This window comes from Bufo bufo, chromosome 5 (assembly GCF_905171765.1).
Source record: "Bufo bufo chromosome 5, aBufBuf1.1, whole genome shotgun sequence".
In the NCBI taxonomy this organism is placed as follows: Eukaryota; Metazoa; Chordata; class Amphibia; order Anura; family Bufonidae; genus Bufo; species Bufo bufo.
The window spans coordinates 396,719,827-396,738,771 of NC_053393.1; the positions used below are offsets into that span (position 1 = coordinate 396,719,827).

Sequence of the window (18,945 nt, forward strand, 5' to 3'; positions counted from 1 at the left end):
TATTGGTCTGAATCCCAGGTGTAGATTTCTGACTTGTTTGGAGCTTTGGAATGCACACTGTGGCAGCTTCTGCTGCAGCACTACAAGTCGCAAAATGGCGGCCGGCGGTCAGCCCAGGTACATGTGGATGGAAAAATCACTCTGGCCACTCTAAAAATAGCCAATCCCTATCAAAAAAGCAGCTCAGCTGCAGTTGTTCAGATGAATCACAGGTGGAGGAGAGAAATTTGCTTCCAGTTATTCAATTATCCCTGCCTATTCTCGCCCTAGCATCAGCTGCGTCTATCCCTGTTCTATTCACATCGGGAGTGAGCACGTCCCGACGTGCGCACAAGCTTATAAAGAGGCTGAGTCACATGCTGCACTTGGCCAATCACAGCCTTGCCAATAGTAGGCATGGCTGCGATGGCATCTTAGGGCAAGTAGTATGATGCATGTTGATTGGCTGCTTTGCAGCCTTTCAAAATGCGCCAAAATACATGCCGAACGACGAACCCGAACCCGAACTTTTACGAAAAAGTTCGGGTTCGGGTCCGTGTCACGAACACCCCAAAATTCGGTACGGACCCGAACTATGCTCGAACTATTCGCTCAACACTAGTGGCTACTTTGAAGAACCTAGAATATGACATATTTTCAGTTGTTTCACACTTGTTTGTTATGTATATAATTCCACATGTGTTAATTCATAGTTTTGATGCCTTCAGCGTGAATCTACAATTTTCATAGTCATGAAAATAAAGAAAACTCTTTGAATGAGAAGGTGTGTCCAAACTTTTGGTCTGTACTGTATATTTCAGCCCTTATTTAGTATTTTGTGGAAGCAGGTATATCCATCCCCTTAATCAGTATTTTGTGGAAGCAGGAATATTGCAGGCCTCAATAAATATTTTGTGGAAGCAGGTATATCAAACCCCTTAATCAGTATTTTGTGGAAGCAGGTATCTTGCAGTCCTCAATCATTATTTGGTGGAAATAGGTATATTAATCCCCTTAATCATTATTTTGTGGAAGCAGGTATATCATAGCCCTCAATCAGTATTTTGTGGAAGCAGGTATAGCAATCCTTTTAATCAGTATTTTGTGGAAGCAGGTATATATCGCAGGCCTCAATCAATATTTTGTGGAAGCAGGTATATCAAACCCCTTAATCAGTATTTTGTGGAAGCAGGTATCTCGCAGGCCTCAATCAATATTTCGTGGCAGCAGGTATATCAATCCCCTTATTCATTATTTTGTGGAAGCAGGTATATCGCAGGCCTCAATCAATATTTTGTGGAAGCAGGTATATCAGTCCCCTTAATCAGCATTTTGTTTTGTGGACGCAGGTATTTTGCAGGCCTCAATCAGTGTTTGGTGGAAGCTGATATATCAATCCCCTTAATCAGTGTTTTGTGGAAGCAGGTATATCGCAGGCCTCAATCAATGTTTTGTGGGAACAGGTATATCAAACCCCTTAATCAGTATTTTGTGGAAGCAGGTAGATCGCAGGCCTCAATCAATATTTGGTGGAAACAGGTATATCAAACCCCTTCATTAGTATTTTGTGGAAGCATGTATCTCGCAGGCCTCAATCAATATTTTGTGGAAGCAGGTAAATCAATCCCCTTAATCAGTATTTTGTGGAAGCAGGTATATTGCAGTCCTCAATTAGTATTTTGTGGAAGCAGGTATCTCGAAATCCTTAATTTGTATTTTGTGGAAGCACGTATATCGTAGGCTTCATTCAATATTTGGTGGAAACAGGCATATCAAACCCCTTAATCAGTATTTTGTGGAAGCAGGTATATATCACACCCCGTTGCAATTAGTTGTTCCAATAGCGTTTGCCCTTTGTATAGCTATGGTATCGCAGCAGAAACGCACACAACTGCTGCACAATACAATGCACTATAATATACTTTCTATGTTAGAAAGTATATTATAAATACCGTATATCACACCCCTCAGTATATCACACCTATCGATAGAACACCTATACCAGTCCTTAAAAGGACTTTTGTGGCCCTATTAGCTAGCGTGTCCTTTCTCCACAAAGCAACCTTATCCTACACTGGCAAAACACAGAATGTAAAATGTCTGCCAGATCGGGTTCTGTGATAGGGTGGGGGTGTGTCCATGTGCTGAAACGTCTCAATTTGCTGTCCTGTCCCACCTGATGGATGTGTCATGGGTCAAAGTTCGGCACAATGCAAAAGAATATGGCACCGGCGGACACCCCCATATGTTCGCATATTCGGCGAATCGCGAACGTGCAAAATTCGCCACAAAATGATCGGCAGGGCGAACCGCAAGGCCATCTCTAATCACTATATGTTGACTGCAATTATGCAAGAACTGCCTAAAAAATGGAAAGTAGGGAAGGGATGAGGTCTACTTATTTAATAGGGCCCAGTTTTTTTTTAGTGGTGTATTTCAGGCATACTGTACATACATGTATGTTAGGGTTAGCAGTATAGAAAACTACTCAGCCTTAACCAGCAATAACCCAGTGCTGCACGGTAGTTATGCTAACTATTCATGAACAGAAAATGAAGTTTCAAGAGGTTTTATTGAAAAGGCTAAAACTAACTAAAAATATCCTAACTAGACTTGCCTTAAAATGACCAGAGTATAGCATTATTTGTGAATTATAGAGTCACCGTGCTTTCAAACAATTAAATTTAATAGAGAATGGTGTAATTAGTAAATTTTCAATTCGACTTAATAAAAAAAAAAATCTGCCTGCATCCATCTGAATAAAACTGTAAAGTTATAGCCACTAGGAGTCTCACTTCCTCCTAACTTGCAGTCCACTGCCTGTGCAAGATCCATCTCTAGTAACAGAGACATAGAAGATGGGTGACAGGAAATGGGGGCATGTCAGAGCGAGCTGAGATCCTGAGCCTGATAGAAGAATTGCTTGTACACTGCTTCTGAAGAGCAGAGAAACTCCTGTGTGCTGGGGTGCACCTAGCCTTTCTGCTGCCTTAAGCGAAAACTGAAACGGGGCTCCAACCCCCCAATGCCAATTTATTAACCTACCCCCTTTCCTCTAGCCCTCCTGTTAAAGACATACTTGGAAAACATTACATGCAGCGCTACAAAAAATACATGGTAATAAAGCACCATATACTGTGCCCACTGTGCTTCCCAATACTATACTGCCAAAATAGATAATCCCCCTTTCTGCTGCCCCCATCTTGCCCCTTCCTAGTGCTGCCTGAGGCAATCGCGTCACCTCTCCTCATTGGTGGTGCACCTTTGCCTGTGTGTCTCTAAGTCTAATCTCTCTCTTTCTCTCTTTATCAGCTTTTTGAGCTCCATAGAAGAAAACACACATAGTGGGAAATAAGCTAAGTGAAATCACTGTATACAGTACTGGCAGATTTTAGAGAAGGGCCACGCCCCTTGCTTGTGATAGAAATGCAGCTAGCTGTGCAAGTAAACCAGGAAATAATATGGCTGAGGAAGACATTAGGGAAGCCCAAAACAGACCTGCTCCTTCACAGTTATGCAGTATCTATCTAGCTATCTATCTAGCTATCTATCTATCAACCCATCTTCATATTATTATGTTCTACCATCAGCATCTGATTGGCTTTTAAGGATTTTTTATTTTTTTGCTTTATTGCAACTAATACTGTAAGTTCATTTAATTGTCGTACAAAGTCTGCATACTAGAACGCAAAAATGTTGTGGCCTTTTGATGCCGATGCTGCAAGATTGAATCCTTTTTATGAGCACAATATCTTCACCTGGCAGTTTGTGTGGCCCAGTTATAGGCCATAAGTGTTATTATAATGTGTTGCATACGTAGTTTATAGACAAGACATCGCCAGGTCACAAGCTTTGCTGAATAGTAATGCATTCTGCAGACTGGTGAGTGTCATTTTTGAGAGTTTGGTCCTTGTTTTACATATATTTTCAGAAAGCACCACATTGCATTCCTGCTGAGGATCAAGTGAGGGCTGCAAAGGAAAATGATATTTCCCACAGAGCACTTTCAGTTGAAAAAATATCAAAAGTTCTGAAGTATTGAAACGTTTGCATAAAATTATTTTATGTGCTTAGGATGTGGCATATTAACTTCTACATTTCACTTCAATGCTTTTTTGACACTTGTTTGTGATCTCTTTTGCATCAGAGTTATGATGCTACTTGATGCTTTAGACATTTGTATTACTTCCATTCTTTCTGTAATGGTAGAATATAATTATAACATGACAGATTGCAGAAACTCCTTTATTTATCATTGTTTTAATACTGTATAAAGTATACTCGAATAATTCAATAATATATAATAATATTTCCACATATTATGTATGTATGTATAGATACACATATTATTGCAATATTAGGAGATGGATTTTTCTTGAGATGCCATGTTTCCTCTGGGTGCACCGAGAATGACTAGTCAATTCATTATTGTACCTACTCATACCATATGTTCTACATGACTTTGTCTCCAGATTTACTATTCCCTTTAGGAGAACTTTCTGAACCAGGGTTCCAAGCCCAGGCGTAGCTATAAGAGGTCTTAACTTGGCCCTGGAGCCTGAGGGGGTCCAAATGCCCCATTGCCACCAAAGGAGACACCAGGATTATAAATGGGACATAGTACAGTAGGTGGGGGGACTATTACATAATTTGCATTGGGAAACCGTTTGTTCCCATTCTCTGCTCATTCCATCAGACAATTTCTCTAATGGCCTAGTCTCTAGCTTGTCCTAGATATGTATGACAAAGACAAACATTTGTAATGCGCTTTTTCTCACAGGCACTCAAAGTGTAGGTATAGTTGTGTGGCACAACTGGGAAATCAGTGGCTGCCATATAGGCACTCGACCCCGACACAAAACGCACATTAGGGTGAATTTCATGGGAAGCCAATTTGCCTACGTGTATATTTTTAAGTGTGGGAGGAAACTGGAGTACCTGGAGGAAATCCACACAGATTCAAACCCAGGACCTTAGCGTTGCAAGTCACCAGTGCTAACCTTTGAAGTACAATGCAGCCCTAAGCTCAGCTCAGTTCTGATCAAATCAAAGCCGATCATGTTTCCATTTTTAAGGAATTTTTAGTATAAAAACCATTACAATTTTTATTCCATAGTCAATGTAATAATAATGTAATAATAATGTTAATAATAATAATAATAATAATAATAATAATAATAAAAATGACTCAAAGGCTCCATAGTCTTTAAAATAAGTAGGCATCAGCATGGGCTGCTGTCTATGTTAGTATGTACAAAATAAAATTATTTTGTCCTGCCTAAAGATGCACATCATAGGACAAGCAGGGCAGTCAACAAATCTGGGCTAGAATATAGAGTTAAAGAATTGGGGTAGGGGTTCTCCTTGAACGTTAGGAATGGTTGTTCTAGACAAGTGGTGGCGAACCTATGGCATGGGTGCCAGAGGTGGCACTCAGAGCCCTCTCTGTGGCACCCGCACCCTGGAAGATGTCTATGGTGTACCAATATGCTTTAGACTTTTCCTGCCATTCATCAGCCCAGGGCGCACTATGAACGTCACAGGCAGCGCACTGAATGTAGGTCGGCTATTATAGATAAATGATAAAGTACATGGTAGATATACTATATTGGACTGTAGTACTCCAGTTAAATTGCCGTTTTGGCACTTTGCGTTAAATAACTGGGTTTTGTGTTGCAGTTTGGGCACTCAGTCTGAAAGGTTTACCATCACTGCTCTAGAGGGATAAATCAATTACCTATGAAATCATGGACATGACATGAGCTGAATTCCTAGTGATCCAGTTCCAGTGTTTATACTCTGTAGGAAATCTGAACAGTACGTGCTCATTACACATGCCCCGTGTAGCTAGCAAGTATATAAACGTTATGGCACCTCTTTAATCCAAGCACTGCAGAACACTTGAATTAAAGCTTCTGCCCCTGCACTGCTGCGGTCACGGACAGCATACAGTCCAGTAATGCCGGCAACGGACCAATCAGAGTGGTCCCTTGCCGACGATTGCTCCGATTGGTTAGTCTGTGCGGATTGCGGCAGTGTTAAAATGCCAGTTTTATAAATCAGGTACCATATCCTCTGTGCCCCCAATATGTGAGCCCCCTGCCCCAATCTGTGACGCTTTCTGTGCGCCCTGCCTCCAGCTTTGCTGGCCGTGCACTGTGTATGTGCCGGCCGGCCTGCCGCCATCCATGGCCTCCGTGACTGCCCATCTGTGTCCCCTCCCCAGCCCTCATCTGTGCCCCCTTATGCGGTCCCCCTTCTGTATCTGATGGCGGCGGCTCTGTTCCTGAGCTGCCACCATCAGAAGCGAGTGTCAGCTGAAATGGATTAAAATGGAAAATCTGCCAAAAAAGTGAAATTTAGAAATTTCATCTCCCTTTTCATTTTATTCTTGTGGAATACCTTAAGGGTTAACAAAGTTTGAAAAATCAGTTTTCAGTAACTTGAGGGGCATAGTTTCTACAATGGGGTCATGTATGGGGGGTTTCCACTATGCAAGCCCCACAAACTGACTTCAGACCTGAACTGGTTCTTCAAAAGTGGGTGTTGGAAATTTTCTTAAAAATTTTAAGAATTGCTTCTAAACTTCTAAGCCTTCTAACGTCCTAAAAAAATAAAATTAGATTTACAAAATGATGCCAACATAAAGTATACATATGAGGAATGTTAAGTAATAAATATTTTATGAGGTATCACTTTCTGTTTGAAAAGCAGAGAAATTAAACTTTTGAAAATTGTGAATTTCTCAAAATTTTTGGTAAATTTGGGATTTTTTTTATAAATAAAGGTGAAATATATTGACTCAAATTTATGACTATCATGAAGTACAATGTGTCACGAAAAAACAATCTCAGAATGGTTTGGATAAGTAAAAGCGTTCCAAAGTTATTACCACATAAAGTTACACATGGTCACAGGGGTATCAATGACCCTTGGTCATGAAAGGGTTAAAGAGTTGTCTGGGGTTATAAAAAAAAAAAATACATGGGATCCTTTCTTACCTGACAGATCCCACATTGCCACTTCAGTTCTCCTGGCCAGACATTGTTTATCCGGCTGCAACGATGACATCACGTGGACAAGATGTGACTGCTGGAGCCAATCTTTGTCCTCGGTGGTGTACCAATGAGACCAGTGATTGGCTTCAACTTTCACATGTTGTCAACATGACGTCACTGCTACAGCCAGGTAAAGAGAGGCCAGCCATGAGCATCAGAGCAGTGGAAGATATCTGTCAGGTAGGTAATGCTAAGTTTTGTTGTTTTTTTTAAGCAGGATGTCATGTGGTCTCTAATTACATCCTGAAACCGGACAACCCCTTCAAGAAAATAAATCACAGATAAGTATGATAGATCATTTTTAAACCTACCACAGTATATTAGCTTTAAAGCATTATGCCTTAGGCCAGGCCAAAATTTCCAATTAAATGTATCATACTGTACTTAAAGGGTGTCTGTCAGCAGTTTTAATCATTTGAGTTGGATGATTTAGAGCTGAAAGGAGAGACTTTGAAACAGCTCAGTGAAGCAACTTTAGGGAGCTTGCAGGAGCAGAACTTGTCAGAATAAAAGTTCATATTTACACTGTACCTGATAATATAGATTCACAAAAGGTATGTTTGTCCTGCACTCTCTGGGCCCCACCTAGCTCTGTCAGCAGTTTTGCATGGTTATAACTGCTGACAGATTCTCTTTATTGAGAAATGATTTGTTGCTAACAGTTTAAACGTTAGCCTTTGCTTTCCACTTATTACATAACTGTGACATAATGCAACAAATACTTGGATGATGATTTGGATGATGGTGGTTTTGGAGACTGTGGTTTAGATAGGAATGGAGACGGTAACCCTGTGTGCTAGGAACTAACATAATAGGAAACATATATGTCACAATACAGGACAAAAACTATATTTTTTAGCACTTGCATTGCTGTTTTATTGTCGGCCAGCTCTCTGAGCCTTTTTTCTTTTATTGGGATTTTTCTGTTTTATAATATAACTGATATTTTTAACTGATTCCGTTTATATTGCTGGGAATTTCCCATTGTTTTGTTACTTTTATTATGACATCTTGATATAAAATAACACATTAACTATAAACATAACACCACATTAGATCATGTTGTCTATTTCTATTCCAGCCACATTGAATTTGCACTCCTGAAGATCTACTACATGATCCTCACCAATCTCTGGCATTTGTGAAATGTTTTTACATGTGAGGCCTCTGCACTAGGTTCGCACATTTACTTCATTTCACTGAGTTGCACCGTTTGCCTGGAGACATTTCATAACTCCTGACATCATCTCTTCTAAGTGTAATTGATGTCATGTCATACAGTATATTCCCAAGCATATAGAACACACTGGCAAAGCAGATTTAGAAAGGGCTCTATGATCTTGTTCAGAAATTTTCCTTGTTTCTTCAACTGAAAGAAAACAATGTGAGGACACAATGGCATTGAGAAAATTCCACTCAAATGTGTATACAAAGAGATGATGGTCCTTACAGTGATAATAGTAAAATGCAGGAAAATACGCTAAAACCACCGATAATAATAAAGACTGGAAATGGTGAATGGTGGTAATAAAGGGTTGCAAATTGTGTAAATTAACTGTGTATTGCAAAATAAGATCCCCACTAACTAGTGTAAGAAAAATAGCAGCATCTAAGCAATCATTAAAGGTATGTATAATAGCACCATGCATTATAAAATTATAAATTATAGGGAATAAATGGCATATTGTTATTCCCCACAAAAAAAGTACAATGTTCTTGCACCTGATTGGACTCCCTCTACAACTTCTGGGCCCCATAGAAAGTGTTATAGCTGCTATGGCTATGGTTACCCCCATGAGACATATTCTGCTATGGCTATAGTAACCCCACAAAACACATATTCAGTGGGAGTCAATATGCTTACAGTGCTGTATGTTGAGGCACATACATTCTGCAGGAGCATTTTCCGGGATCAATGACGAACACACGGTGTGAAGAGAGCCATAAACAAGCTAAAAACACTTGCATGATTCTTGAAATTGCTATTGAACTACTTTTAACAAAAATAAATTAGTAATGCATGTGTCTTCATCAGCGAGTATTTACATAGAACACAAACAGAAAATGTTACATCTACAGTTAAATGAAGTGATTAATAAAATACATGAAATGCGCTGTAATGAAATTCTAATGAGCACACAAATACTGTATGATTTCATTTTCAATTCCTAAATGTATAAATTTTTTATTTTTTATTTTTTTTATTGGGATGTAGCAGCCCTATGAAATATCTTAAACAATTTGGCTAACGACTTTTTAAATTTATTGCACTCTAGTTCTGAATCTCTAGTTCTGCAAACCTATACAATACCTCAACTTTGTCTATGACTCCTAAAATTCAGATCATTTGGTGATTTTAAAGGGGTTGGCCCACAATCAACTTTTATCACCTATCCATAAAACCCCCATTGATCATGAGAATGTGGTCTCCGAGTCCCCTTTGCGAATGGAGCGGTAATGCATATGTATGACCACCACTCTACTGTCTTCTATGGAATTGATGGAGATAGCTGAGCGCTGTTCGATAAACATGAATCGAGTGGTGATCAGGCATATGCACTACTGCTCCATTCAGACAGGGGTCTTAGGAACCCCTGCTCTTGAGATCCCTGAGGGTCCGACTATTGGGACCACTATATTTGGGATAGATTATAAATGTTTGTGGGTCACCTTGTTTATATTATAGTGAAACTTCTAACAAATTTTAATAGCTAGTGCAATGAATGCACTATTGTCATATGCCAAAACTTTAAATGTTCACTATGGTCCTTCAAATTGAGATTCCCAAGGTTTACAGTATACTATAGGTCCTTACGGGGATGTCCAGATTTTACTAAGTGATGGGTTATCATCAGGTCCGACACCCGCTGTTCAAGTGTAGCTCTGGTGGCAGAAGTCCGTCAACTTTGTAGTGAAGGGAGCTCATTTTTACGTTGATGTTAGTAGGAACAATGTGGCATATATGAGCTCTGCCTACTACACAGATGACGGATCTGTGTAGTTCCAGTGCTGATCTTCTGCATCAGAGCTATACGCGAACAGTGTGGGTGCAGTGTGTCAGATCCCCGATGATCAGCTAGTGATGGCTTCTCTTAAGAATAGGCTAGCACTTAAAGGGGTTGTCCCATTAAAAATATTGTACAGTTTTCAAACCAGGACCTGGATCTGAATACTTTTGTAATTACATGTTATTAAAAATTTTGCATAGCCACTGAGTTATTCACTGAAATCTATCTGTAAAGCACCACCTGCAGTTTGTTTTTTATTTCTTTGACCTGCTCACTGAGAAGGCCGCACATGCCCAGTTCCATGCTTCAACTGGCTCCTGAGCTGTGATAGGGAGAGCTGAAACACGCCCCCTGAGCTGCAGCAGAAAAGACACTCCCCTTGAGCTTTCATCTCAATATAAATCTAGCTGAGCAATGAATGGGGAGATCTCTGGATCCATGTGAGGTACAGGGCTGGTTCTAGCTTTGTTAGGCATGTACTATATGATGTCAGATTTTCATTTTTTTTACATTAGTCATTGGATAACCCCTTTAATGAAAGCTGGACAACCCCTTTAGCTTAGTGCTGCTACCCCACAAACTAATCCATACAGATCCTTATATACTGACTTGGCCAAATGAACAGCCTGCCCTTCCCTGCTGTCCTCCAACTTGTAGCATGAGTCTAACATCGGAACGGTATGTATGTCTCCCCTTTATTATTAATTCTTGCTACTAGCCACCCTACTTGCACTGTTCATTTGTGTAGAGCTCCATACAGGTAATTAGTAACCATAGAGGCAATTAGTAATCTACTGTACATGCACACTGCACATATAGAGGACAAGAAATGGCTTTCTATTTTCACTCACTGACTCAACACCGCACCAACTGCTGAAACGTATGGTTTGCTGTAATGAAAGAAAAGTAACTTTGATGTGCAGTAATAAAAGTGTTAGTAAACTCTTCCTGCTGCTGTAGTAAAGGTCACTGCTGTTTCAGTAAAGATGGACTTGAAATGTATTGGAAATGTTTGTGATTAACTTTAAAATGATTATATAACCTCTAGGAAGTCTATCTCTCACCTAACAGAGTTAAAGATAAAAGCGAAATTGACAAAATAATCGTCATCCCAGCATGCTGCATAGCCTTTCATATCCATCCTTCCTCTACATGGTCTAATTCAGCACTGAGATAGATCGATACATGAATACCTCCCACACTTACAAGGAAGTGACACAATCCTCCTGCCTGCAGGCTCGAAATGTACTTATCTTTTCCGCCACTTACAGCAAATACCTTGTCAACAAGAAACACACTTTCCATGATTTTCTCCAACCATGAACTTCTCGATTTCCAGTCCATTTAATGACGGAAGTGGTCTAAAAATGGTTCAAGCTAATGCATCATTATTTCCTTCATTAGGATCCAGGCTGCTGAGATAAATTATAAAAGAAAATCAATGTCTGCAGTGGCGCTCTCATTCATTGTACTACTCACAGTATTATTTTCTGACTTCTCTTTGCTTTCTATGAGAAAGTTATTTTTGCATGCTGGCATTGCCAGTCACAACAGTTTTGTTGTTCACGGTCCAAGTGAGAAATATGAGAATGAAGGGGATTTAGATATAGATCATATAAAGCTACAGGGGATATGACCGAATGAATTGGATATATGTATTAAAATATGTATTGTATTTGTACAGTCTGTTGCCGGCTAAGCAGATTCTGTTTGGTTCTTACATGAACTTAGAAGTTGTGAATTCAATCTCTGGTAGCCAGCAGAATTGTATGACAACATTCTTATTCCTGCAGCGTGAGTTGTATCAAAGAAACTATGATGTTAAGCATTCTTCTGTCCTTTAAAGGGCGATTCTAGTTTTATGACAAGTTCTTTAGTCTATTGAAAGTATCCAGTTTAAGTAAACAAGTACAGTGCATTCGGAAAGTCTTCAAGCCTCTTCACTTTTTCACATTCTGCTATGTTGCGGTCTTGTGCTAAGGTAAAAATCTAAATTTTCCCCATCATTCTGCACTCAATACCCCATAATGACAAAGTGAAAACAGAATGTTAGAAATATTTGGTAATTGATAAAATATAAAATCTTGCATTTACTTAGGTGTTCAGACCCTTTACTTGGTACTTAGTTAAACCTTTTGGCAGCGATTGCAGTCTCCTGTCTTCTTGGGTATGCTGCCACAAGGTTTGCATATTTGGAATTTTTCAATTCTTCTCTGCAAATCCTCTCAAACTATGTCAAGTTGGATGGGGACCATCGGTGGACAGCTATTTTCAGGTCTCTCCAGAGAAGTTTGATTGGGCTCAAGTCAGAGCACTGGCTGGGCTAGGGCCGTTTCTGCCATGAGGCGAGATGAGAATCTTGCCTCAGGAGGCATTCCTCTGTATTTTTGAGGGGGCAGCATCCACACAGCAGTTAAACACTGCTGGTGGATGCCGCCACTGTTCCCTTTAAGCTGCACATTCCCCCGCCCTCTCCCTCCCCTGGAGCACCAGGAGCTGCGGTCCTGTCACTCACCAACCGCTCAGCTCCCCGCGCTCCTGTACTGGGCCACTCATAAACGTTCACAGAAATATCCCTAATCTATTCTTGTGTTGTCTTGGGTGTGTACTTAGGATCATTCCTTTTTTCAAAGCTAAACCTTCAACCCAGTCTGAGGTCCAGAGCACTCTGGATCAGGTTTTCATTAAGGCTAGATGCACACGACTGTATGTATTTTGCGGATCTATTGTAACTGCCTATCCTTGTCTGCAAAATGGACAAGAATAGGACATGTTCTATTTTTTGGGTCCGCACCCAAGCCGCAGAAAATGCGTGTGCATGTAGCCTAAGAATATCTCTGTACTTTGCTCCATTCAGCTTTCCCTCAACTCTAACCAGTCTCACTGTCCCAGCCACTGAAAAACATCCCACCAACATGATGCTGCCACCACTATGCTTCGCTGTATGGATTGTATTGGGCAGAGCCTGGTTTCTTCCAAACATAATGCTTAGAATTGAGGCCAAAAAGTTTAGTCTTGGTTTCATCAGACCAGAGAATCTTGCTGCTTACAGCAAACTTTCATGTACCTTTTACTGAGGAGAGGCATGTTTCTGGCCACTCTGCCATAAAGCCCAGATTGATGGCATGCTACAGTGATGGTTGACTTTCTGGAAGTTTCTCCCATATGCACACAGGATCTTTGGAGCTCACTCAGAGTGACCCTTGGGCTCTTGGTTACTTCTCTTACCAAGACTCTTTTCCCCCAATTACTTAGTTTGGTGGGGCGGTTATACTCCATTTAAGTATTATGGAGGCCACTGTGCAGTTGGGAACTTTCAGTGCAGCAGACATTTTTTTGCAAACCTTTCTCTGAGCTCTACAGGCAGTTTGTTCCTCCTCATGCCTTGGTTTGTCAGCTGTGAGACCTTATGTAGACAGGCTTTTGTTTTTCCAAATTATGTCCAATCAACTGAATTTACAACAGGTGTACTCCAATTAAGGTGTAGAAACATCTCAAAGATAATCAAAAGAAGTGAGTGGACCCTCAGAGCTAAATTTTAAATGTCATAGAAATAGGTTTGAATACTTATGTCAATGCAAAATGTCATGCAAAATTTTAGTTTTTACTTTTTAATAAATTTGCAAACATTTCTAAAATTTCTTTTTAACTGTCATTATGGGGTATTGACTGCAGATACTTTGTTTTTAATTTTAGCACAAGGCCGCAAACAAAATGTAAAAAAAGTGAAACGGTCCGAAGATATTCCGAACACACTGTAAGTAGACTTATGGCTAATGTTGATTTCCTATTGGCACCAACATATTCTTCAAAGTTGTACAGAGATTGTCTTCACTCACATCAGTTACTCTTTTCCCATGGTGCTTAAAATCTTATTCCTTCTCAAAGAAGTAGTGTCTGTATTTCAGTTCTCCAACAATGCATCCGCAAAATATGAGTACCTTTAATTTGCATTCCACATTTTCTCCCATCAATAGAAATGGCTATTCTTGTCTGCAGTACACACAAGAATAGGACATGTTCTACAGGGTGGCCCATGAAAAAGTAGCCCGCCTCCAATATCTCCAAATCAAGCTGCCTAGTGGTAAATCTGCCTTAGTTGTCCTTAGCAACCAATCAGAGCTCAGCTGTCAGTTCCTACTGGGCTGTGAAAAAATGAAAGCTGAGCTCTGATTGGTTGCTATGGACAACTAAGACAGATTTACTATTAGGCAGGTTGATTTGGAGAAACTGGAGGCGGACTACTTTTTCATGGGCCACCCAGTATAATTTTTGGAAGAGCCACACAGATCTGCAAAGAATATGGGTGTGTGCCTGGCTCCATAGAAGAAAATACAATTAGCACACAGAAAAAGATTATGGTCTTACTTCGACCAAATTCCTACATAGCTGTTCCATTTATTGGTTCCTTATGGCATATACTATGTGTGCTCAATATAATATATGTGTGAAATACCTCTCCATTATTACCAAACTGCTCTACACATTATTATACACATTTCCCAGCCTATTAGACCATTATTATCTAGGGAGACAATATTATGATACATGCAACTGCCCACAGTTGTGTGCTTGGGGACCTGAAAGTTATCTACTGCTTCATTGACTTCCATTGACTGCTGCAGTAAGAGTTTTATATTTGCCATAGCTTTAGAAAGGCCCTGGGAGGCCGAAACATCGCTGCCTCTAATCAATTTTTTATATTGTGAGGTAAAGAAATGCTATGTTTTATCTGGAACCTCTTGTTCTCTTCTTCAATTCTATATATTGGTGACCATGTGAAAGGCCACATTGAGTTAAGTATGGTGCGTGGCACATGGCTTTATGTTGACTGTTGCAACAGGTGGTGCTCATGAGAAAATGTTGGTTTGCCACTGTAGATGGCATACAGCTTGTCATGGCAACACTCTGTGCCCTCGCCTTCTCAGATCCCTGTATAAGGGCTACAGAAAAGGGCAAAATGTGAAAACCAGAGGATGCCAGGATAATGCCCTTAGGATTAGCAGTTCTCCAGGTCCTGGAGGTTAGACCCTAAACCGGAGAAACATTGATGGCCTATACTAAAGGTGCCCATATACCTTCAATAGCTGTCGGCTGACAGCTATCTCTCTCAATATCTTCAATACACATACATGTCCAGCTCCACCAAGCATGTATGGCTTTTTTAATGGAAGGGAAAGACACAGCCAGACATCTCTATTGGCTTATTTCCCTGGTAAACAAACGCTTTGGGTATTGCAGTTCAAAATGCCCTATCCTTTTCTCCTTTGACAAGCAGCCATGTTTTTTATTATTATTATTATTATTATTATTATTATTATTATTATTATTTTGTATTCCCTTTAATGCCCCCTTTAAAAAAATACACTGCTTATTAAATATGATTGTAATACTTTTTTACACTTAGCAGAAGAATGACACAGGATTAGACTTGATTATATCGGCATCTAAGGGCATATGGACTGAAGAAAACACAAAGATAGCTTTTATGTTTGTAATAGAAAAAATTGCTGCAACTGTACTTCTGTGCAAATGTAATCTGATTTGACTAGCTCATGAAAAAAGTGATAAAGTAACTAGCCCTAGGTTTAAAACATAGGTGTCTTAACGTTCCTTCGCTTTAGTTATCCCCTCTGGCATTTTAATTCTTGCAGGGCAGATACTGGGAAAGTATAATTTATTACCAAGTAGACACAAATCTTTTATAACGTTCCAGAGGGCCCAGGTAAAGCTGCGGGCTACAATTGTTGCATTGCATATCATTTCCAACAACTCTGGTGCAGTTAATAGATTTTCTCATATATACTGTACATTATGAGCCACTAAACATTTCTGGAAAACATGTTTATTTTATGACCATGTAAAGGTAGTTGTACTAGATACAGTAATTGCCTGCATGACATTAACTAAGCTAAAGATGGATGGGGAAGAGCAGATATATGGATTTAATTAAACAGTTTTATCATAAAGCATTGGATAGAGTGAAATGTTTGTGTATTGTAGGCTTGGCTGCAATGAACAAAGAGGGGGGCACTCTTCCAAATCACCAGAGCTAGTGGAGAACAAGATGTTTCACACTGTTATCCTTGGAGGAGAAATCTACTGAACTACAGTAAGTAGAAAAGTCTGCTGGTTGCTTGTTTGTATACGCTGCAGTTAACATGGTGCTATACTTCATCTCCGGGCATTTCATAAAATATGTATTACATATTAAAGGAAATAAAACATATACTGGTGATAGCTGCAGTCTACAGGAGAAACCAAATGAATAGCCTTCAACGAGTACTATTATGTTTTATCAGCTTAGTCTTGTGACTGAATTTTATATTTTTGAAATTTTAGTATGGACTAGTTTTATTGCTAGATCCCATGTGAAAGGTTAGAATTATGCAATGCTATAGTTCAAAATATAACAAGCGCAAAGCTCTTCATAGGGTAAGGTTAAAGGGGTTGTCTCATCTGTATTTGAGACATTGGTGTTACATCACTTGGATATGCCACCAATGTCAGATATATGTGGGCCCCACTTCTGGGACCTGCACCTATCTCTAGAATGAGCCCCTACAGTGAATAAGGCCCATCCGTATGGCCACCCTCCATTCACTTTTGTGGGAGTTCCAAAAATAGCCAAACCCTGGCTTTGCTATTTCCAGCAGTCCCATTGAGGTGAATGGAGAGGTGCATGCATGTGCTATTTTTGGAACTACTATAGAGGTGAATGGAGAGCATGCTGCTTATGCAGCCTGGCAATATGCCACCAATGTCTCAGATAACACAACCCCTTTAAAGATTAGGCTCTGTGACACTAATGTAATAATTTCCATCCAGAGTTTTGAATATATCTTTCCCATGGTGTATTTATACCCAGGATTGTTATGGTAACCAGGGGGCACCATCTATGTCTAAAGGGAAGAAGGTTTCTACATCAACATAGAAGACTCTTTACAGTAAGAGCAGTGAGACTATGAAACTCTCTGCCAGAGGGGGTGGTGATGGTGAACTAACTAAGATACCCACAAGATAACCCTAAATACAGAATTACAATAGGTAGTACTAAAAATCCAACTTTTGTTTGATCACAGAAAAGATTATCTTAACATGGGATCTGCACTACCCCAGAGCAAGGGGGTATCTGCAAATTGTTCATTTCTTTGTGTTATGTAATGTAATGTTATGTCATGCTATATATTGTACCCAGTATAACCATGTAAGAATGGCACAGCCAGGGTTAACAATCCTGGTTCAGCCCTTGTAGCTGGTTAAGAGTAGACCTGCTCCACCGCTGGAAATGACTAGTCTTGATGGGGATCTTATTGATTTTAGCATGACTTTACTAGATTTTGCATTGACACACAAAGCGTTTACATTCAAGGACCGTTTCTTCCTACACCTCCGGGGGAGGGCTATGGGGGCAACTTGTGTGCCCTCATATGCTAACCTTTTCCTTTGGCTGTGGGAAAGGGAGATTGTAATGAATTCAAGGGGTCATGACTCCTTGGTCTCGTGGTCGAGGTATATTGATGACATTTTGTTTATCTGGCAGGGCTCGACGTCGCATTGGAGGAGTTCCTGTACGATCTCAACAAGAATAACCTCAATATAAAGCTTACATGGCAGTACAGTGCGGACCGCGTGGAGTTTCTTGTGATCTCAGTTGGCGATGGGGGTTTTCTGGGCACCGATATGTACAGGAAGAGTACTTCTACCAATTATCTGTTGCATTCCTCCTCTTCTCACCATCCGCAGGTCTCCAGAGCAATACCTGTTGGTCAGTTCTGGAGAGCCAGGAGGATCTGTTCGAGTGATGCTCGGTTAGAACGACAGGCAGTTAACCTGTCACAAAGATTTCTGGAGAGGGGATATAATAAAAAAGTGATAAAAAGGGGATATGTAAAATCTAAAAATCTCTCTAGGGAAAATCTGCTAGGTAATGTTAGACAAAAAGGAGTAGGTAATGATTACCCCAGATTTGTTACTAACTTTAATGCCCAATGGAGACAACTGCAGACTATCCTGCAGAAACATTGGCAGGCCCTCCTGATGGACAGGGATCTCAAGAGAGTGATTTCTGAGAGACCACTAATCACTTGGAAAAGAGCAAAGAATCTAAAGGACATGGTGACAAAAAGTCACTATGTGGCGCTGGTGAGAGGTAGCCATTTTGGTAATAAGGGCCCACAATGGAGATCTTTCCCATGTGGAAGTTGCACCGCCTGTCGGTACATGGTTAGAACAGATAAGTTTGCAGACTCTTGCAGGGGTAGAGAATACAAAATTGTGCATCATATTTCTTGCAAAACAGAGGCGGTCATATACTATGCGGAGTGCCCATGTGCCCTTATTTACATAGGGATGACCACCAGGGCGTTAAAAATCTGAGTGCTTGAGCACATTCGAGACATTAGGGCAGCAGGTGAGATTACCGAGCCAGAAAAACTCAAGAAGCTGAAACCCATTTCAAAACATTTCCGGGAAACCCACAAAAGTAACCCTATGGGGATTTCTTTTAGAGGGATAGATCGGGTAAGACTAGTAATTAGGGGAGGATACATTAAACGATGTCTCCTCCAAAAAGAGACAAAATAGATGTTTTTTTCTCAATATGGTGACTCCTCAAGGGCTCACCGAGGCCCTGAGTTTCAAGTCCTTTCTATAGATGGTTTTATTAAATCTTGTACTGTGTATATACACTGCTCAAAAAAATAAAGGGAACACTTAAACAACACAATGTAACTCCAAGTCAATCACACTTCTGTGAAATCAAACTGTCCACTTAGGAAGCAACACTGAGTGACAATCAATTTCACATGCTGTTGTGCAAATGGGATAGACAACAGGTGGAAATTATAGGCAATTAGCAAGACACCCCCAATAAAGGAGTGGTTCTGCAGGTGGTGACC

At 40.2% G+C, this 18,945-nt stretch overlaps 1 long non-coding RNA gene across 1 annotated transcript in view; it reads left to right on the forward strand.

Annotated features, from left to right (window-relative positions):
- Positions 1-18,945, forward strand: part of LOC121002122 — a 309,140-nt gene that overhangs the window by 288,292 nt on the left and 1,903 nt on the right. The window contains exon 4 of the long non-coding RNA XR_005779224.1: positions 16,049-16,157. This is a non-coding gene — a long non-coding RNA (uncharacterized LOC121002122). The remainder of the gene's footprint in view (positions 1-16,048; positions 16,158-18,945) is intronic.